This window comes from Mauremys reevesii, linkage group 1 (genome assembly GCF_016161935.1).
Source record: "Mauremys reevesii isolate NIE-2019 linkage group 1, ASM1616193v1, whole genome shotgun sequence".
NCBI lineage: Eukaryota > Metazoa > Chordata > Testudines > Geoemydidae > Mauremys > Mauremys reevesii.
Window position 1 is genome coordinate 17,867,197 of NC_052623.1, and position 22,373 is coordinate 17,889,569.

Consider the following 22,373-nt stretch of genomic DNA (forward strand, 5'->3'; position numbering starts at 1 on the left):
CCTACCTCTGGCTATTTTCAGGTCCCCTCTCATCTCTCTATGCTAGGGTGCCTGTCTTCTCCAACAGACCAATCCGATCCTACTCGGAGAGCCTTGCAATTTTCCCAGCTGCTCAGCCTTTCTCCCCAACAACTGGCTATCGGCCACTGCTCTGCACCTCTACAGATGCTTGCAGGGCCCAATGCAGTTCACTTGCATTTGCATGCACAGAACTGTCAGCGGGGGTGAGCTAGTGGGAGACGCGTTCCTCTGACAGAGGCAAAGGAATAAGTGGCACTGCGGAGCTGACCCCCGCCATCCCTTTCCTCTCCCTGCTCTGTGTGTGGGGGGGCACTACCGCTCCCATCTGGCTCTGTACAATACAAACAAACCCAGCAGATGCTAATGCTAGGGGTGAGACGAGTCTCTGGCAGCAGCTGGCTTGTGGGATGCTTTCGAGCAAGAGTGCTCCCAAGGCCAAGCAGCAGTGCAGGGGGAGCACATGCCCCATTGGTGCTGAGCTTAATGCGGGCTGGACGCAGATGCTCCCTCTGCAAACAGCCCCTTTGTTTCGTTGGGACTAATGGCACAGCGAGATGCTACTCAGTGTGAGCAAAGGTGTCGGACCCTTCCCTGGGTGTTCGAGAGGGCTTGGTCTGAAGCTCATTGAAGTCGATGGACATTTTCCCATTGACTTCAGTGGCCAGAGTGCATTAAACACCCCACTCCCAGAACTGGACAGAGGCCTTTGTCGGTCCAGCGATCTCAGAGGCACAGGGAAGGGGGAGAGGGGAATCTGGTTCTTTTTTGTTGCTCTCCCTCTTAATTCCCACCCCCACCTCCTGCCAAAGCCCTGCCTTCTAACTCCCCAGTATGCACTGGGGCTGGCACTTGCCCACAGGAGCAAATCTTGCACCCTGCACATGGGGAGCCTGGAGCTGGTGGAACAGGTACAGTTCTGCTGCAGGGAAGGAGGAGGCAATATCTGGGCAGTGCATTCTGCACCCCATGCAGCTCAGCTCTGCCGGGGCTCCCCGCACAGCGTGGGGGTCCAGGCAGGGCCGCCCAGAGGGGGGGGCAAGTGGGGCAATTTGCCCCAGGCCCCAGGCCCCGCAGGGGCCCCCATGAGACTTTTTCGGGGCCCTTGGAGCAGGGTCCTTCACTCGTTCTGGGAGCCCCAGAAAACTCTCGCGGGGCCAGGGCCCCCGGAGCTTCTTCTGCTCTGGGTCTTCGGCGGCGGGGGGGTCCTTCCATGCCCCAGGATGGAACTCCCTTCTGCACCCTAATTCCCTCCCAGAGCCTGCACCCCAACTCCCTGCTCCAGCCCTGAGCCCTCTCCCACACCCAAACTCCCTCCTAGAGCCCGCACCCTACAGCTCCTCCCGCATGCCAACCCCCTGCCCCAGCCCGGTGAAAGTGAGTGAGGGTGGGGGAGAGCGAGCGATGGAGAGGGGGGGAGATGGAATGAGTGGGAGCAGGGCCCTGGAGAAGGGGTGGGGCTGGGGCAGGGCCTCAGGCGGGAAAGGGGGCAGAGCAAGGGCATTCGGTTTTGTGTCATTAGCAAGTTGCAGCCCTAGCTGTGACATGTCCAGCAGGCCATTGGCCCTGCACTGGGGGCTCAGCGTGGCTGTCTGTGGCCTCTGGTGGTCTCCACATTAGCGTTGTTGGTGTATCTAGAGCACACCCATTGTTGGGCACTCAGGGGTGCCCTCCCCCCCGAATTTCATACTGGAGGTCAGTTCTGGCCTCAGATGGAGCTCTTAACAGCAGCACACCCTGAGTGTGAAATGTGATGACTTCTGGGCTGCTCCCAGCTTCCGGCCTTGGGGACAGGGAACTTATTTATAAACAGAGGCAGGGTGATTAAGATAACAAAAGGCTAAGGATCCTTAGATGATCCCAAAAGCATTGCCAGGCGCTCCAGGTAAAAGATAGGAAACAAAAGGTAGGAGTAAATGGTAAATTTTCAGAATGGAGAGAGGTAAGTGTGTGCCCCCCCGCACCCCGCCCCTCGTCTGTACTGGGACTAGTCCTATTCAACATAAATGGTCTGGAAAAGGGGAAACAGTGAGGTGGCAAAATTTGCAGATTGTACAAAACTACTCAAGATAGTTAAGTCCAAAGCTGACTGCGAAGAACTACAAAATAATCTCACAAAACTGGGTGACTGAGGAAACAAAATGGCAGATGATATTCAATGTTGATAAATGCAAAGTAATGGACATGGCATAATATAATCCCAACTATACATACAAAATGATAGGGTCTAAGTTAGCTGTCACTGCTCAAGAGAGATCTTGGAGTCATTGTGGATAGTTCTCTGAAAACATCCACTCAATGTGCAGCAGCCATCAAAAAAGCAAACAGAATGTTGGGAATCATCAGAAAAGGGATAGATAATAAGACAGACAGGAGTGGCGCCAGAGTATCTGGCGCCCTAGGCAGAATTCAGGGGGCGGCATTTTGTGCGCTCCCCACGGGGCGCGCGGGAGCTTCCGGTTCCACTCCCATCGCGCCGCCGAAGAAGGACTCTTCGCCGAAATGCCGCAGGCGACAGCGGCAGGCATTGAGCTGCTCAATTGCCTGCCGCTGTTTTCCGCGGCATGTCAGCAGAAGGTCCTTCTTCCGTGGCGCGACGGGAGCGGAACCGGAAGTTCCCGTGAGTGGAGCAGCTGGCTTGAGTATAGAAGAGACCTACCCCCATGCTTGGAGCTGTAGGGAAGTTGGGGTAAGGACCTATCTATAGGGCCCTCCCTTCCCATGCTCAATACGTGGGGTGAGGGACTTTCCTTCCATGCATGGAACATGGAAGCCAGTGGAAAGGGTATTGATCTCCTCCATGCACAGAGCCAGTTTGGGGCTCCTTGAGCATTTGCGAGAACCACAGAATCATAGAACTGGAAGGGACCTCGAGAGGTCATCTAGTCCAGTCCCCTGCACTCATGGCAGGACTACGTGTTAAAGGGAAGGAGGGAGCAGGTGTGGCAGGGACAATGTGGCCATTGCAGCAAGCACTGCAAGAATCCCAACCAAGCAGCATAAAGCAGATCTAAAAACCATGACCTCGTGGCCCGAGGCACAATGGAGTGACCTCTAATGCTTGGGCGATGTCTGAGTGCAGATACCTGCCTGGATAAAGCTCCGGTGATGCTGGATCGACAGCCCTGGAGAATAAAACCCTGAGTTTCTCCACAGAACAGGGCCAGCACAGGGCAGCCAGGCCTACCGCTCCCACCAGTGTGCTGCCCCCTGTCCTGGGGGAGCAACGTAAGCAACGAGCTCTGTATTGTGTCCGACAGTCCCTACGTTTCTCCGACCCAGAGAGCTGTTCCCTCAGCTTCTTTGCTGACTCTGCCAGCAAGGGGGTCAACTAGTGCCAATTGTAGGGGCGGTTTGTGTGATGTGGGCAGCTGCCAGCTACAGACTAGAAGGAGACCACTAGCTCCTTTCACACAGACCACGGAATAACACTCCTTCCAGCCAAGTGTCTTTCAGGTGGTGCCAGACACTCCCCCTTCATCTCAGCAGTGGAATGACCTCAGCTTGCCCATGGGTTTCTGCCAGACATCAGGCCGTGCTGGTCCGGGGAACACACACGAGGCCTGCTCTGTGACCGGGGGGGGGGGGGGAGGGAACTATCCAAGAGCTCGAAGAGTCTAACGAAGTAACTGCAACACCAGGTGCAAAGCTGGACCTGCAGCCCTGCAAACCCCTCCATTGGGAGCAGGGAGAGTGTTTGGTCCCAAAGCTCACCAACATTTTGAGCAGGAGCGGCGAGTTATATGGGCCTGTGGTGCCTGTGCTCCAGGAATATTTAGGGCCTGGGGGCCTGGCTCCACCAATGTTCGGGGCTGAGTCTCTCCCCAGGCCCTGCCTGCCACCCCCGTGCACCTTCTCCAGAGCGTCTCCCGCCCCAGGGTGATTTAAAAGGGCCTGGGGGCTGCCACCACTGGCAGCGCAGCGAGGGTAAGGCAACTACCTGCCTGCCCTTGTTCTGCACCACCCTGGAAGTGGCCGGCATGTCCCTGCAGCCCTGGGAGGTGGGGTATTTCCATGTGCTGCCCCTGCCCTGAGTGCAAACTCTGCAGCTCCCATTGGCGGGGAACTGTGGCCAATGGGAGCTGCGGGGGTGGTGCATGTGGGCAGCGGCACACAGACACCCCGCCTGCCTAGGAGCTGCTTCCAGAGGGGTGTGTGGGTTGCTTTCGGGAGCCACCCAAGGTAAGCACTGCATCCCTCACCCTCTCCTGCACCCCATTTCCTTGCCCCAACCCAGAGCCTGCACCCCTGCTGCACCCAAACTCCCTCCTAGAGCCCTCACTCCATCCTGCATACCAATCCGACCCTGCATCCAAACTCCCTCCCAGAGCCCGAACCCCCTCCTGTACCCAAACTCCCTCCCACAGCCTGCACCCTGCACACCCTCCTACACCCCAACGCCCTGCCCCAGCCCTGCACCCAAATTCCCTCCCAGAGCCTTAGGCAGGTGGGTGGGGAGAGGGGCAGTGGGGTTTGAACCTGTTCTGGGCACCACCAAAGATTATACAAACCTGCGGCCCCTGATTTTGAGAGGTGAAGGGTTGCCAGACTGTGCGCTGGAGACAGGCCCAGAGCAAACGGGGGAGTGTAAACAGGAGTCTGGTGGACAGGGCACTAGCATAGGAGTCAGGAGACGTCTCCACTCTGATGTGCGACCTTAGGCAAATCATGTCACCTCACTGTGCCTCAATTTCCCCACCCACCCTTTCACTGTCTTGACCACTACTATGTGGGGGCCTCTAGGTGCTACTGTGATATAATAAACACCTTAGAGTTGGGGAATGTTCTGCTGCAAAGCCCAACTGCCTAACTGGCCTGCGATGGACTGAACCAGAACCCCAGATCCAAACACCCCCTGGACTTCGGATGTGCTCAGTACAGGGGCTGAAGGGTGCAGCTCTGGCCTGGCTGCATTATTTATATTAGCGAATTCCGTTTTGTCATTGGCTCTGCTATAGTAAATGAGTGACATTCTGGGCATAATCAATGACACAAGGGCTGCAAATGTTGGAGCAGGGAAAGTCTGTGGGTAAAAGTCTGTGGCACATGAAATGTGTTGGTAATCCACTGTCGTGGCCTTTGTATACACATTAGTCATAACAACTCAGGGAACCGATGCAGCTGAATGAGCTGGAAAGCACAAGAGTCTCACCAAAACAAACCCTTCCCGACATCGACCTGCCCTGCATTCGGCTGCCTGGAATCTCTCTTCACGCAACAAAGACATCAGGTGCATTTGTGGCTGGATGCTTCCGGCCAAACATAAATGCACTTTCCAGTGGCTTTACATTGCAGATTTTAAATGGACGCACTTTATGGTGGCTGGCTTCATTTAAACTGGAGGGGAATCACACACACACACACACCATTGACCCCTGGCAAATTTCCTTAGCGAGAAAGCGGCTTTAAGCACTGGTCGGGGCTTCAGAGCCTGCCTGCGTTGAATTACAGCTGAGCCCATGGGTTAAGAGCGCACTTCAAGGGCCCCAGATCTTTCCCAGAGAGTTGGGCTGCTCCAGCATCCAGCATTTTTCATATCTTGCTTGGTTAATTAGGACCAGACAGCTCAAAGTCACTTATTTACTGTAGGGAAAACTCAGTCCGAGCCTTGGCAGGACCCTGCCTATTCTTTTTTGCAAATGTCCTTGAACTAACAGTAATGATGACCCAGCGGTGGGGGAAAATACATGCAGCATTCCTGCTCAGAGCCTAGGGTCTGGCCAAACTGCGCGCAGCACAGGCTGTGCTGGAGGTGCCGAGGCGTACGTCCACACATAGCCTGCGGAGGTGAGCCTCCCAGCCCGGGTCGGCAGACTTGGGTCAGCACAGCTCGCCCTAGCGCTGTAAAACCTGTTGGGTAGACAGCACTTTGAAGTGGCCGCTTAGGCTGGAGCGCCGGCTCTGACGCATAGGGACAGGGGTGGGCTTAGACGCTCGCCTGACCCCGGGGCTGCTGTGCGCAGAGCTGGTGCCCAATGTGAGCGGGGCTCTGTCACATCAGCTCTCCACTGAGGTAAGTCGGAGCAGCTTCATGGCTGCTCCAATGCCAGGCCCAAGCCAGCACTGAATCAAGGAGCCTGAACTAGTTCCCGGATGTACCTCCCTGCTGTTCCGGAGCGGGATGTAAGCGATCTGGCCTCGTACTCAGAGCAGGAGTCAGGGTCTAGTGGGCGGAGCAGGGGTCCAGGTTGAGAAACAAAGCCAAGGGTCAGTATGAGAGTCAACAGCCAGTTGCCAGAGCCAGGGGTCGAGCCAGAGTCAGAACCAGGCATCGAAGCTGAGGGTCAGAGCCAAGGTCAGATGGCAAATGCCAGAGCCAGGCTTGGAGCCTGAGTCAGGGTCAGAAGCCGGAGGCCAGGGTCGGAACTGGTAACCATGACTGGAGGCGAGGCGTCAGGCAGGAACTGAAGGGGAGGGGAGGATCAGGCACGGAGCAGGACCACGGTGGGAACAGGAGCAAAGGCAGGAGCCAGGAGTGGAACAGGAAGCAGGAACGGGGTTGGGGTTAGGGTCAGGAGGCAGGCACAGGCAGGGTCCTATACAGGTGCAGCCACAACAGGAAATCACCATGTTGCTCAGACAAACTTCCTGTGCCTCCTTCTAACTTAAATAGCTGGTTGGACCAATCAGTGGAGCCAGGCCATGGCAGCAGAATGCCAGGTCGTCCCCTTCCTTCCTCTCCCAAGCGGTGTTTATCTTTTCCTGTTACTCCGGAAAGGGAGAGGAGCTGACTCAGTCTCCACGGGTCTGGGCAGGCAGATTCTGGGGCTGTCCCATCTCTGCCTCTCCTGACACCTGTTCTTACTGGATCCCAAGACACTAAGTTCATCAGCAGATAAATCTGAAAAGCGATTGGTAAAATAAACCTAAAGCACCCCCATAAATACCTCCAGGGGTGACTACAGCACAGAAATCACGACGAGCCAGAAGAGCATGGGCAGCTGCAGATATGCTTCCAGAGAGAGGCTGCAACCCTGCAGGTGCCAGGGCATTGCTGAACAGTGGTCAGGTGTCTGCATCACGTGAATCAATATCACACTGGGCACTAATTAACCCCTTACATCAAAGGCTGTATGATGGGCATACAGAGCCAGATCTGTGCCACCTGGGCTTCTACATAGGGGGAATCCCTAGGCATCTGAATCTGACACATTTTCCCCTTTCGTTCTAATTCCTGAACCAGACAGCATGATTCTGGAGCTTGTCTACACAGGGATGCTAAAGAGAGTTAATCTGAATTAACAAAAGATATCAATTTAAAGTGGAGTAGTTAAAGTGCATTAAGCCCTTGTGTTGACACTCTCATGCAGAATCAAAGTGGCCTTAATCTGGTTTATTTTAATTTAATTTGAAGATATGAGTCTTGGAAACTCACAACATAGCAGGTTCTGACTGACTCAATATAGAATCAATGAAAACAACTCTCCTCTTTCATTTGTTCTGAGCAATACTTATTCTTTAACATCTCACCTTCTGTCACTGCTGCTGTGATGACTCCTGAACTTCCCACCCACACAGCTACCTGCATAATAAAATTCCCTTTTCAGCTTGTGTGGCAGAGCTCTGCCCTGTAAACTGAGCCATTCTATTGTATTAGGAAGTTCAGTGTCATTTAAGACTTGCAAACATTATAAAACGGGGAGAAATTGGGCTTGTGACCCTTTATGCTTCTTTGTGACATAATGAAAGCTGAAAAGACTTTCTAATCAAGGATTCTGCTTGAGTTTTACATTAGAAATCCAGGTTTTGTCTGCCTGGAAGACTCTGTGATGACTGCTTGAAATTATGGTATATAAATTAAGAGAATGAAGAGTGAGCAATTGAGAGGGGGAGAGATTTGTAGTCAATATGTTTTAGATAGATAGATAGATAGATAGATAGATAGATAGAGATATAGATAGATAGATAGATATATAACACTATTTAACTGCAATGCCTGACTACCTTTTTGAGAAAAGGCAACTATGTTAAAGATTCAATACACCCGGCCCTTTGATTACATGAGCTCACAATGAACGTGCAGTGGGACTCCCAAAAAGTTCTCTGCCCCAACCAGACTTGCCATTGCACATGGAATAGAACCGGTAGAAATCTTTGTAAAAAATTGAAGATGCTTTTTAATTTTAAAAAAATCAAAAACTTTTTGTGACATCCCCCACTCCCCCCGCCCCACACACACACATCATTTTTCAACCATCTGTAGTAAAAATAACATTAAGGTGGGAGGAAAACTTTAAAAATGTCTTTTGGGGCCTCTTTCTGCATATGCCAAAAAAGGCACAAGCACAATTTGTGCAGGTGACTCTTCAGCACTGTGCTGTATAGAGCACATCAGGACAACGGTCCCTGCTATATGGCCCTCACCATGTGCTAGAAGCAGGGAAGCTGGGGTAAAGTGACCGATAGCAGTGCTTAGGCTCTGTGGAAGCAGTCGCCACAGAAATATCTTAGGGCCAGATTCTGATACCCTGATTTAGCTGCACCATGCATCAGTTCCATTGACTTCAGTGGGACGACTCATGGTACTATTCATTGGAAGACGATTGGAATCTCACATAGATCAATTTTTATTTTTTAATTAATATTCGCTAATAATGATGGATTGATACACTTCCTGTGGGCGTCATGGGAGATGTGAACATTAAGAAGGGCCTCGAATACAAAAATGGTGACAACTTAAGTGATCAGCTAAACCTATTTATTTTTTTTTACAGTTGTGTTACTATCCAGAGATAATCTCCTCTTCTGTAAGGGCAGGAAGAAATAAATCATTGGTGGACTAGTAAAACATACTTAAGTGCCTTACTTCTCCAGTTCTCTATAAACACTTGCTGTATGTACGTTAGCCCTTTCGCCTGGAAAGGAGATGTGGAATAATTCCAGGACTCAAGAAGACTCATTTACAAAGCTTTCGCCCTCCAGATGCTGACATATGCTTCATTTAATTGGAATGTTTGCTGATGAACTTATGAGAAAGGAGGACAAAGATCTCTGTGTGTACATAAAGGAGGAAGAAGGATCCATCAGCTTTATTAGTTGAAGTGAAAAGTGAAATCCCTGAACATTTTAGAGTGTGGATGATTTTTCATGCCACAAAGTACATCACCTCTGGAATGTTATCAAGTAATTATATGTGGGGGTTTGTTCAGAGCTGGGATGAGATTTATTGCTCCCTTTGAATACAGAGGGAATGGCAGATTGCCCAAGTCATTTCATAATCAAGTGGACAGAAGATTGGAGCAGAAAGGGAAATAAGATACTTAGACAAAAAAGCTGCCCTGGCAAATGTGGAACACCATCGACGCTGCATTCACTAACTCTGGTAGCTTACTCAGAAGTTTCAGTTAAGCAAAACTGTGCCAATGCTTGTCCCTGATCAACAGCAAACTAAATGACTGATTAGCCTGGTTAGAAATGATGGGCCTCGTTCTGATTTCATTTATGCTGGTGTAAATTAAAATGAACTCAGCTGAAACCGACGACATTATAGTGGTGTAAAAATTGCCAAGAGGCTGAAGAGTGCAAGACCCAGTACATCTGCCAAGTCACCCCAGGGAAAGAAAGTAGGTTGAAAGTTCTAATGGAGTGTGGCTTTTAATATAGTTGCGTGCAGGAGGTTATTAATAAAAATACATTGCTAATCCCCACTGGTGACGGGAAGCCCCATTTGAATTACTGAATGTTGTGAATGAATAGGTAAGTGACAAAACCATTTAAGACAAGCAATGCGAGGCTCGTGCATTACTCCATGCACTTTGGTCATTTCTTTTCAGAATGGTACTTTAGCTCCACTATTATTTCATAATGAACTAGCAGACGTTCTGTGGGCTAATGTAGGTTCCCATTTAGCTGTAACTCCGTTGGTGACACCGAGCCATTCGGATAATTGAGAGTTTGACCAAACAGGAGCCTGTGAGTGTGGAATGAAAACAAGGACTTTCGGAGGTTTTTTGCGAAAAAGCACAAGAATGGGAGAGACATCTTAGAATAGCCAAGTGTGGAACAAAAGCAGGATAAGGAGCAAGTGTGATGGATCTGCTAAGCAGGGGACTACAACTCCCATCAATGCCCTCTCCACTGCACTTCCCTTTCCCCTGACCAGCTAAGGAGAAGGGTCCTGATCTGGGAAGGGCCGAAGTCTTGTTGGGAAGAAGCAGGTGCATGGTGAGCCAGGAGCTGCAGAGAAAGCCCCCCAGGGGCAGTGCAGAGCAGTGACTGTCGACTGTTACAGCTGAGGACAGGTCTGGGTGTAGGGTGTCCAGATGTCCCGATTTTATAGGGCCAGTCCCAATTTTTGGGTCATTTTCTTATACAGGCTCCTATTACCCCCCATCCCTTGTCCCGATTTTTCACACTTGCTGGCTGGTCACCCTATCTGGGTGGGTCTTATGGGCAGGGCCGGCTCCAGGCACCAGCATTCCAAGCTGGTGCTTGGGGCGGCATTTTGCAAGGGGCGGCAGTCCCTGTTTTGCCCCCAAGCAGCGCCGAATTGCCGCCGCGGTGGGGGGGGCAGTCCGTGCGCCCTTAGGGCGGCAGGCACGTTTCCGTGGCGGCGGCAATTCGGCAGCAGCAGCTTCTATGTTTAGCTGTCCGCGGCGGCTTCAGCTAAACATAGCTGCTGCTGCCGAATTGCCGCCGCCGCGGAAACGCGCCTGCCGCCCTAAGGGCGCACGGACTGCCCCACCCCCGCACCCGCGGCGGCAATTCGGTGCGCTGCTTGGGGCGGCGAAAACTGTAGAGCCGGCCCTGCTTATGGGGAGCAGCAGTGACTGGGGAGAGAGCCGGTGTGGAGGGGCCTGTGATGGGGTTAACGCAGGCCAATTAACCTATCAGGCTGCAAGCTGGGGGATATTTAGGCCGAGAGGCGCGCTCACCTGTGTAGGAACAGGTGAGGGCATTTATAAAACCCAGGAGCTGGTAGCCGGAAGGGACTGCAGAGAAGAGGGCTGCGGTCATTCTCCCTGCGACAAGAGAGAGAAGGAGCTTTGGCCCCGAGAGGAAGGGTCTGTCTAGCGGAGCCAGGCGAGAGGGGTTTGGCTAGAAGGGCAGAGGATGCGAGCCTGGGATAGGCACGGTAGGAAGCAATCCAGGGGAGCGGCAGGAAGGTTTGGGCTAACACAGACCTTGGCTGCTGGAGACAGGGCCCCGGGACTGGAGCCCACAGTCAAGGGCAGGCCTGGGTTCCCCTAGCAGCCCTGAATGAGTGGCACAATCTGGGCCGTGAACTTGAAGACTGTCTGGGTCTCTTTGTTCAAGCCACCGCGGGAGCGGCTCAGCCAGGGCAGTGGACGTAAGGGATGCCTGGGATGCAGGGCTGGCTCTAGACCCCAGCACGCCAAGCGCGCGCTTGGAGCGGCAAAATGCCGGCAGGGCGGCAGCCGGCTCCGGCGGACCTTCCGCAGTCATGCCTGCGGGAGGTCCACCGGAGCCACTGGACCCGTGGCTCCATTCGACCTCCCGCAGGCATGACTGCGGACGGGTCGCTGGTCCCGCGGCTCCGGTGCACCTCCCGCAGGCATGACTGCTTGGGGCGGCCGAATTCCTAGAGCCGCCCCTGCTGGGATGGCGTGGAAGACTGGTAGCACCCGGGAAAGGCAGGACTCGTGACTTGGCCGGAGGGCTCAGCCATGAGGATGAGGCGCCGCAGCTCCTGAGGAGCCAGAGCGAGACGACAGGCTGAGGAACCGCAAGAAGAGGGCGTCAGGCTGAAAGAGCTAATCCCCAGAGCAGCCAGCAGGAGGTGCTACGGAGCGGTGAGTAGCGCACCCAGTGGCAAAACCCCAGTGAGAGGCACTCACCTAAGGCTGTGTCTTCACAACACGGTTAGCTCAAGTCAGAACTGGAGTGTTACCCCTAACTCAACACCTGGCCACACACAAAAATCTCTAGCTTGAGTTAAATGGTGCTTTAAACTCCCAGGAGCTAGGCCACCAGCTGGCAGGGGGAGCTGATACTCAAGCTAGTAAGACAGCGGAGAGGCAAGAGCTGGAGTTACAACAACCCAGCATCACTCGGCTGCTCCAGCCTTCACGCTGTGTAGCTCCAGGGTTGGTTGGCAGTGTGGGCGCTCTCACTCGAGCCGGGCTAGCTCCGATGCAGTAACTCGAGTGTACTAACTTGTGCTAACACTTGCAGTGAAGGTGAGCCTGGCCTGGAAACCTGAAAGCGCCTGTTTGCTTGAATAGAGACTAGACGAGAGAGAGCACGCAGACCGTGATCCTGAAGAGCCCTGACCAGGGGTGCTGGAACGGGGCGGGCCAGGGATAGCCACTCTACTGGCCGTAAGGACGAGCGAGGAGGGGGAAGGGTGGAGAGGAGCGAGCAGGGGGGAAGAGGCACCACAGGAGCAGGATCTCTGGAGGAAGGGGCGGCACGAGGACGGGGGTTCAGAGTGAAGGGATGGATCAAGGATGGGGCTCAGGGAGAAGGGGCAGCATGGGGGGGCCGGGCCACGGTTTGGGTGCCATTGGGTCCCCCACTTTTAGGGAGCTTCCATTGCTCCAGCACTGAGCAGCAGCAGCAATAACTGCGCAGGGACACAGACCTGTTTGTTTCACCCGCCTCTGCCTGATTCGCAGGAGAGAACAGGGACTCGAACCTGGGTCTCACATCCCAAGTGAGTGCCCTACCACTAGGCTCTTCTGGCCATCTCTGTCACCTTTCCTTCTCTCCCTGCCCCCAACCAGGATGTTCTGGGGTGGCCTCTCTCTCTCAATTACATCCTGGACCCCAGAAACCGTCCCAACAAATACGTTTCTGCAAAACATTTCAGTTTCAACAGAAAAATGTACATCAAAATTCTTTTGCCCAGTTCTAGTTCCGTGTTTCTCTATGTGCCTGATGCACAGAGGTTACAAGTCTACTGCAGCGGCTGGTTAAGGGGGTCAGCTCTTTAGCTCAAGCTGTAGCCGTTTATGCTCTTCACTCTCATCTGAAGCATCTAGGTTCATCCTGGTAACAGCCAAGCAGGCAGTCGTTACATATGCTTTGTCCTCCCACTGCCTGTTTACTGAGCTGAATGGGTCTCAGGTACCTAGAGGCCACTGAGAGCTGCTCGCAGATCAAAGGGATGTGCTAGGTGCTGCACGAACATGGCATAGACCATCCCTGCCCTGAAAAGCTTATCGTCCTGGTTCATGACAAGACGCCATAGGTGGAGGCAACGAATAGGTCTGCTTTCTTGCCCCTTATCCTGTTCCAGCTTCCTCCTGCTGTCTCAGGAGAAAGCGGGAACAGACCCCCACCCAAAGCCAGCCAAACAGATGTAGGTGTTCACACACTTGGCTGTTCACTCACCTACTGCCCCAGTCCTCCTCTCTGCTCCCATTCCCGCAGCTCCACTGCTCTGGCACCTCTTTCCCCCCTGCATTTCCCACTCCAGCTGCCACCAATTTTCTGCCTTTACCTTTCACTCTTATCAGAGGAAATGAAACTGATAAGCAAACCCGGTGTTTATTTTTATTATTGTTTTCTTTTCTGGTGGGGGAAGCATGTCAAGAAGGGGGAAGCAGAACTACAGCCACACTGAGCCCCTCTCCTCTCGTTTACACTGGCATGGCTGAGTGGCACCTTACACTCGTCAATCCGGAGTCACACACTGATTTCAGGGCTGCGCATCCCAGTTTACACTGGCATGGCTGAGTGGCACCTGCCACTGCTTTGCAACCTGCTAAATATTTACAGCCTATCACAATATCGACCCCTTCCCGCTGACCTGAGCAGCGCCCAATGCCTCACACCACACCCTGTCAGTCTCTCCCTCCTTTGGTCTCCAACTTGTTTCTAACAATGGATCGTGACAGCAGAGCAACGGCAATAACTAGCCCAGTGCACCATGTCCAGTTACCAAGCGAGACGAGGGCATGTTTGCAATCATGCTACCCAGGGCTGCCAATCTGCCCTGACAGTGGGGAGAGCTGGGGGGGGGGGACCTCTCTGGCTGCAGGTTGATATGAAAGGGGAGTTTTTCAAATGGGTCTTTCTGTTCAGCTGGGTGCATTTCAGGGAGGGCTTTAAAACCTCACTCCTCATGATTGAACTTGGAAATATCATTCAGTCAAGGCAGGGCAGTTTGATGCAGCCCCTAGCTGACCTTGTCACTCAGTTTTCACTCCCCTTCATAAATAAAAATGGACCCACACGGCAGTGAGTGAGAGGAGAAGGACAAAAGCTGGCCTCTGTTCTGCTAGATCCTATTCTTAGAAAGGGATCCAGGTTAGGACAGAGACAATCAGCAACAAGTTACACCCTGTGATTAGCATTAGAGTGTGTGCATGTGCACACACACACCCACACACACCGACACACACGCAGAAGCAGAAGGGTCCAATGTTCAGGCAGCACAATCCCCTCAATGTTTAGTTTTTCTCTCCAAACGAAAGATAAATCCTGGAGCTCAAAGGGACAGCAATTACAGGGGGGTGCTGCACCCCAGCCCCACTCCCAGGGAACTAAATGTAACTTGGTTTTGTGCCCCCTTGTGAGTTTGTGAACCCTCACTCCCAGACAAATCTGAATAGGGGAAGAAAGAGAAAGTACAGATTACCAAATTACAATCACACACTCACAGATTTGCTGTTCCAGGTTTCTAGGAAAATCGTTGTCCTCCTCCTCCTGCTGCCTTCAAGTTGCTTTCTTCCTGATCGCTTTCATCCTCAGCTGTTTTAGAGGAGTTTTTTGGTGTTTGGTTTTGTTGTTTCTCTATCACTTTCCCCTCCTTCCTGATTTGTAAGAGCCTCCACACTGGGAGTAGCAGCAGCTTGTACGAGTGCCTGCCTGTCAAGGCAAGCTCACCCTGTGCTTGGGAGGGGGGAACTCTGCTTACTGCTTTCACAGCTCGGCCAAGCCTACTGGCGAGCGGAGGAGGCGTGCTGGTGTAGAAGAATGTATTGCAATCAGAGTGATGCCATCCCCAGCCAGCCCACACTAGTCTTGCTCTAATAAATATGAGAATCAAACCGGTTTCCAGCTGTCAGAGCAAAGACGAGTTTTGTTCTAGTTTGAGATGACCTAGCAAGGGAATGATGGGAAGATGTAATAAAGCAAGCCAGCAAGCCAAAAAAAACCTAGCGGACTTTTTTTCTGGAGTGCTTTCCCTGAGCAAGGTGGAGTCTGAACCAAATGGAAGGGGGCTCCAGACACCCATTCTGGGTCCAGATTTAGGACACCCAGGATTTCTTGGCTGTTCCAATGCTTCCTCTGTCCCCAGTTCATTTGCAAAATGCAGATCCTGCAAACTAAAATTCTGACTGCAAAGAGTGTGGGTGTTTGGATCTAGGGGGGTGTGGATTATACAGATGTGTGAAATCCAGAATCAGGCTATGAATTTGAACCACGTTCGTGCATAGAGTGGGATGAATTTTTTTTCAATTAATAGGTTTTTCATTGATAAAAGCATTTTCTGAGTCCCAAAAGCTATTTGTTGAATTCAGGTCAAATTCAGCAGAAGGTATCGATTGAAAAAAAAATGATTCAAAAGAGTCAGTGTTTTGTACCAAAGCGTTTGTTTTGACTTTTCAATTCTGAACAGGGTTTCAAGTTGACATTTGGCCAGTTTAAAAAAAGCCACCCAAAAAAGGGCAAAATACCTCCAGAACAGCCATTTGAAAAGAACACTTGAAAGGAAATTCATTTCTAGTTGACTCAAAATGATTTTTTAAAATTTTTTATTTTAAGTTTTTGTGTAAATGAAAACTTTCAGGGAAAAAAATTGCTTTCAATTGAACTGGAATTATTTGGATTTTTTGGTTCAACTTCTTCAACTCAAAAATCCATTATTCACTCTGTCCCACTCTCACGTGTATGCAATGCTTACTATGTTGCCAGCTCATGATTTTTATCGTGAGTCTCATGATATTTGGTGTTTTTCTTAAAGACCCAGCTTCTGGAGTCATGCTATTTCACAAGAATCTCTGCTTTCATTTAAAGCAAAGGAGGTTTCTAGCCCTTGGGATTGCAGAGGAAAGTGGGAAAACGTGACCTGAGTGTACCCTGAAGGTTCAAAACCTAGAAGGCAAATAAAAAGAACTCAACAATTATTATTTGTAAAAATCCTGTGATTCTTTTAAGCCAATGTCATGATTTTGCAGAGGCGTGGCTCACAATTTTCGAATGGCTGTGGCTACCAATACTCAGATCGGGGTACTCAGAGTTGGGGTTTTGGTCCCAGTCTGTATTGAGAACAAACAGGTATAAATGCTACTGAACCAGATGGACAACCTCAGCTGACCAGACCAAACTGGACTAGCAAGGGTGACATTATACAAGCATCACGCGAGTGTGAGACATATAATCTGTGTGGGAGCTCAGAGACCTAGTTTAAAAAGATTTGTGCCATATCACTACTATGGGGGAAGACATTTGCCATGACTTACATGGCAAGCAGGGGGTTTATAATACCTTCACTTAATTTCTAACTCCAATGTTCTTGCAAAGCCAATAAATTCAAGTGCCAAAATTTCACTTTCAACCGTAAAGGGACTCTGGGAACTTGAAATCCATGGTGGCCAATTTAAAAAAAAGAAAGAGGTAAAAGAAGTGTCAGTTACTACTCCTAGCCCGGAATTCCTAAGACAATTTCGGAGGTTTTACAATCCCATTTTCCTACTTTTAAAAATATTTCCCTCCCCTCCCAGTTGCTGTGTGAAAGACCCCCACAAACAAGGGGGGACCTGATTAAGGGCTCGACTACACTGCGGGGCTAAAAATTGCACTGTGGATATTCAGGCTCGGGCTGGAGCACAGGGTCTGAAACCCCACAAATGGGGAGGGTGTCAGAGCCCAAGCTCCACCTGGAGCTCAAACGTCTACACTGCCATTTTTAGCTCGGCAAGCCTGAGTCAACTAGGGTGACCAGACAGCAAGTGTGAAAAATTGGGACAGGGAGTGGGGGGTAATAGGAGCCTATATAAGAAAAAGCCTCAAATATCAGGACTGTCCCTATAAAATTGAGACATCTGGTCACTCTAGAGTCAAATGACCCAGGCACTGCCATTGGTGCTGTGGCTTTTTTATTGCAGTGTGTTTTGGTGGGAGTACATCAGAGAGCACCAGGGGACTTCTAGCAGGCGGGAGCAGGGCCCACCATGGCTGGTTCATGAGTTGCAGGCTAGCGTGGTGTACATTCACACCCTGCCTTGCCACGCACTCACTCGCCATGTAGACAAGCCCTAACTGACTAAGGAGGGAGAACAATGGAGATGACCCTACAAGTCCTGTCAGGTGAACAAAGCAAACAAACAAACGGAAACACAGAAAAATGTTTCCTCTAATCTCTTCTATTTTTAGTCACCTCAGCTGTTACCTGTGAACAATGGGCGGTAAAAAACCACCCATGAGGTTTTTAAATGGATGCCTAGACATTCAGTAGAGCAGTGGTGGTTTGGGTGTCTTTATTTGGGGGGTGGAGTTGAGGTAATTTTTTTTCCTCTGGGATCCTAAGCTAATGTGTGTTTTCATACCAAATAAATTCCTTGTTATCTGATTGTGGCACCATCCCACTGACAGCTCTGGCCCAGAGCCTCAGCGGTATTTAGGTGGCCAACTCCTGCTGAAATCAATGCGAGTTAGGGCTTGGCTGCACTTACAAGGCCTCAGCCGCACAGCTGCAGTGCATCAGTGTGGACACCACCTATGCCGATGTAAGGGGTTCTCCCGTCGCTGCAGTTAATCCACCTCCCCCGGGGTGGCAGGTTTGTATAATTTTTGGTGGTGCCCAGAATGAGTCCAAGTCCCCCGGCCACCCACCTGTCTAAAGCTCTGGGAGGAAGTTTGGATGCGGGGTGCGAACTCTGGGCTGGGGATTGGGGTGCAGGAGGGTGCAGGGGGAGGGCTCTGGGCTGGGGTTTGAGGTGCAGGGGGCAGGCTCTGGGAGGGCATTTGGGTGCAGGAGGTGTGAAGGGGCAGGCTCTGGGAGGGAGTTTAGGTGCGGGGGGCGGACTCTGGGCTGGGGATGCAGGGGGTGGGCTCTGGGAGGGCATTTGGGTGCAGGATGTGGGTTCTGGGCTGGGGCTGGGCGTTGGGGTGCAGGAGGGGGTGCAGAGGGCAGGCTCTGGGATGGAGTTTGGGTGCAGGAGGGATGAGGGGGTGGTTCTGGGAGGGAATTGGGGTGCGGGGTCTGGGCTGGGCCAGAGGATTGGGGTGCAAGAGAGGGTGATGGGTGCAGCGCTTACCTCAGGTGACTCCCGAAAGCAACCCACACCCACCTCTGGCAGTAGCTCCTAGGTGGAGGGCCAGAAGGGTCTCTGTGCACCGCTGCTCGCAGGCGCCACCCCCGCAGCTCCCATTGGTTGAAGTTGGCAGAGTTGGCGCCCAGGGTGGGGGCAGCGCGCAGAGACCCCACCCCAGGGGCTGCAGGACCGTGCTGGCCGCTTCCGGAAGTGGAGCGGAGCAGGCAGGAAGCCGCCTTAGCCCGTTGCGTTGCCAGTGGTGGTGGCAGGGGCCCCTGGCCCTTTTAAATTGCTGGAGGCGGCAGGTGGGGCCGGGGGAGATACCCAGCCCCAAACTTTGGTAGAGCCAGGCCCCTGGTGTTCTCATATTGGTGGAGCATGGGCACCACGGGCCCATACAACTCGCGCCCTGACCACCTCGAGAGGGGGTAGCTAGGCCAACGGAAGAATTCTTCCATAGACCTAGTGCTGTCTACACTGGAAGTTAGGTCAGCTTAACTACACCACTCAAAGGGGTGGATTTTTCACACCCCTTAGCGACATCCACGTTTTTAATGTAGACCAGGCCACAGGTAGTTCATTCCCTGTGAGGACCGGGGCCTAGGTGTTTAGCAGAGGGACAGGCCTAATTTTAGGTGTTTCTAGTAACGGGGGAAGAGACATTTTTTTAAAAGGTTTTGTTTGTTTTGCCTTGTCAACCTTGAATAATAGAACCACAGACATGAGAGATGAAAAAGATCTGGTAGGTCCATCTCCATACTAAGGGAGGGGTGTTCTCTACGGTACGTTTCCTGTTGCTTTTCAGTCTAGTCCCAAGGGACCAGGTTTCACAGTGCGGGAACATGAGACTGCCTTCCTGGCGCAGAGCAGTGTCCATTTAGAGCAGTGGCCTGTCTCTCACAGTGGCCAATTGCTTCAGACAAAAACATACAATCAGTTGCTTCAGACAAAAACATAAAACCTCCATAATGTATCTAATTGCTCGTTATTATACCATGGGGGAGATTTTCTTGCAGACCACATTTGGTCATCAGCTTACCAGACCTAGTATGACCATTACACATCTTAATTATGTATGGAGCCTGTAGATAAAAGCAGCTACAGCTGGGCACATTGGAATTGTGCATTATGGAAATACCAGTCCAGTCATAGGAAAGTCAATCACAATAGGTTAGATTTAAGTAAGTACACCTCTACCCTGCTATAACGCGACCCGATATAACACGGGTTCGCATATAGCGTGGTAGCAGCGGGGCTCCAGCGGTGCTTTAAAGGGTCCAGGGCTCCAGCTGCTGCAGGGAGCCCCGGGCCCTTTAAATCCCACTGGAGCCCTGCTGCCCATACCCCGGGGCTGCAGCAGTGGGGCTCACCAGCGATCTAAAGGGCCTGGGCTCCCTGCAGCGGCTGGAGCCCGGAGCTATTTAAATCACTGCTAGCCCTGCCGCCGCTACCCCAGGGCTGTGGCAGTGGAGCTTGCCAGCGATTTAAAGGGTCCGGGGCTCCGGCTGCTGTGGGGAGCCTGGGGCCCTTTAAATCACAGCTGGAGACCTGCCGCCCCTATCCCGGGGCTGTGGCAGCAGGGCTCCACTGGCGATTTAAAGGGCCTGGGGCTCCCCGCAGCGGCTGGAGCCCAGAGCTTTTTAAGTCACCGCCGGAGCCCTGCCACCCCTACCTTGAAATAACGGGGTTTCAGCTATAAGTCGGTAGGGATTTTTGGCTCCCCATGACCGCGTTATAGCAGGGTAGAGGTGTATAAAATACAAGAGAGGTTTAAATAAGAGAGACAACCTGAAGCCGAGTTCTGTGGAAGCTTGAAGCAGAAGTTGGTCCAATAACAGATATCGCCTCCCTCACCTTGTCTGTCTAAGATCCTGGGACAATGTGACTCCAACACTAGATGTAAATAAAGGCCGACGTACACTAGAAGGTTCACCAGCTGGCAGAGCATCTGTCTGGTTTAGTTGGGCTTTTATACCACATCCCTCAGGCTCTTTGCTTTTGGGTTGTTCTGATTTTCTCTGAACCTCGCCCCCAGCTTTTGAAAATACCAGTATTTGGGTTTTACTGATTTTTTTTTCCCACCTGAATTTTGGGTGAGCTGAGACTCGCTCTCTCTTTGCGGAGTCCCAGCTGGTGCAGCGCAGCAGTGAGGGACGAGACGGACAGCCACAACTACTGCAGCTGCAGAGAGAAGAAGGAGTCCTTAACTGCTACATCAGCGAGCATGGGCCCCCCCCACGCATGGTGAGTACAGGGCACCTCTCAGCTCCCCGCCCACTACCCTTCACTTTAGTATTTTATACCAATTTTCACCCTTGGAATTAACACTGATAGATTCCTGGGAAATGTGGAACAACCAAACCAAACCCGAAAACAACCGGCTTTGCATGTCCAGCCCCTGCGTATCCGTCGCAGTATGGATAACGGGCTTGAATATGGCTTTGTTCCAGCTATGGGCTGGACTGTGTCCTAAGGCCACAAGGAGCCATGCCTTGCTACACCACGCCCCCGGAGCAGCCCAGGGATGGGTTTGCTGCTGTTCCCTCCCTGCCCTGCCCCCATGCTCCAGCGAGGTGGTACTTCCCTGCTAGCTAGACAATGGGGAAATGGTACCACACCTGCATACTCCCTGCCCCACCACCAGAGGAGGAGGAGGCAGGTGCACAACCCAGCTCACTACTGTGCACCTGGACCCAAGCTCCAGAAAGCCTGTGTCAGTGGGGCTCTGATTCCCCTGTGCAGGTGAAAGTAACTCACTGGGGAGCACCTCTGTGCCCAATCCACTGAGTCTGTTCTAGTCACTTTACCAGGGAGGTTGATTCTCTAGCTCAAGCTGTAGCCGCTTGTGCTTTTCTTAGTCCTGGAGGTCCCAGGTTCTAAACCCTGCTCTGGCAGCTGCTACATCTACTCTAAGTCACAAGATAGCTTTATAATGACAATTACCCCATTTCTGACAGCAGGGGGATGGTTGGCAGTCCATGTCAGCCCGGGGTTAATTACCTAGTATAAATTAGCCTGCTCAGAGCTTCTAAGCCGTGGAAATTCACAAAATCAAGGCATCATTTGTTAGTACGAGAGCATGAATGAAAGCTGGAGTGTCAGATCTGATTTTTTAGCCTTCTCTTTCTATTTCCCATCTGGTTTTCTGTGGGTGTAATTCAGCCCCTCAGTGCTACTGTACATCTGGATCTAATTTTATTTTGACTCCCTCTAACTTTTAGCACCATTAAGGGACACAGTGACGGTAATTACATGGAAGAAATAATTCATTGAGATATTCTGAGCGTTGTGATCAATTATTCAAAAGCCAATAGTGGCAGCTAGCAAAGAAGTTATTATCCAGGGGGCACAGGGCATGGTAATCGGGCAACACAGGCAGAGGATGCAGCTGCTCGTGGTGAACAAGGAACCGTCTACAAAATTACGCAGCTTATCAGTGGTAAACGGCAGACACCGACAATTGCTTTCATCAGGGACAAACAAGGCCACCTACTAACAGCAGAAAAAGAACAAGAAATGCACTAGATAGCGCCACCTAAAGAGGAAGCAAACATCCAGGAGGCAGAAGAAGATCTTGGTATCAACACAGACACCCCAACTAAGGACGAAATCATTTAAGCTATCAGATCCTTAAAAAATGGGAAAACGCCTGGCATGGATAACTTGAATGCAGAATTGTTCAAGGTAAATCCTGAGCAAGCAGCATCTATCCTGGCCCCTCTATTTACATCAGTCTGGGAAAGGGAAAAAGTGCCAGATGAGTAGACCAATGGGGTTATAGTGAAGATACCAAAGAAAGGAACTCAGTGATTGTAATACCTGGCGTGGTATCACACTTTTATCTGTGCCAGACAAAGTATTGTGTAAGATCATAGTCCTGCGTATATCAGAGGCAGTGGATAGCGTTCTCAGAAAAGAGCAAGCTAGTTTTCGGAAAGGGCGCGGATGCACAGACCAGATCTTCACTCTACGGAACATAATAGAACGATGCTTAGAATGGCAATGGCAACTCTACATAAACTTCATAGACTTTGAGAAGGCTTTTGATAGCATTCACAGGACCAGCCTATGGTGCGTTCTGTGGGCATATGGAATCCCTCTCCATATAGTCAACTGCATCAAAAGTGTTTATTTCAACTTTACATGCAGCATTGATCACAGTGAGTACATCGGGGTGTGTCTTGTCTG

At 51.5% G+C, this 22,373-nt stretch overlaps 1 protein-coding gene across 3 annotated transcripts in view; it reads right to left on the reverse strand.

Moving 5' to 3' along the window:
- The window catches only part of P2RY2 (purinergic receptor P2Y2), a 37,524-nt gene extending 22,672 nt beyond the window's left edge, over nucleotides 1-14,852 (reverse strand). For all 3 annotated transcript variants that reach the window (XM_039536108.1, XM_039535312.1, XM_039534502.1), the window contains exon 1: nucleotides 14,586-14,852. The gene's annotated coding sequence lies outside the window, so the exon portion shown is untranslated. The remainder of the gene's footprint in view (nucleotides 1-14,585) is intronic.
- Nucleotides 14,853-22,373: the final 7,521 nt, after the last annotated feature.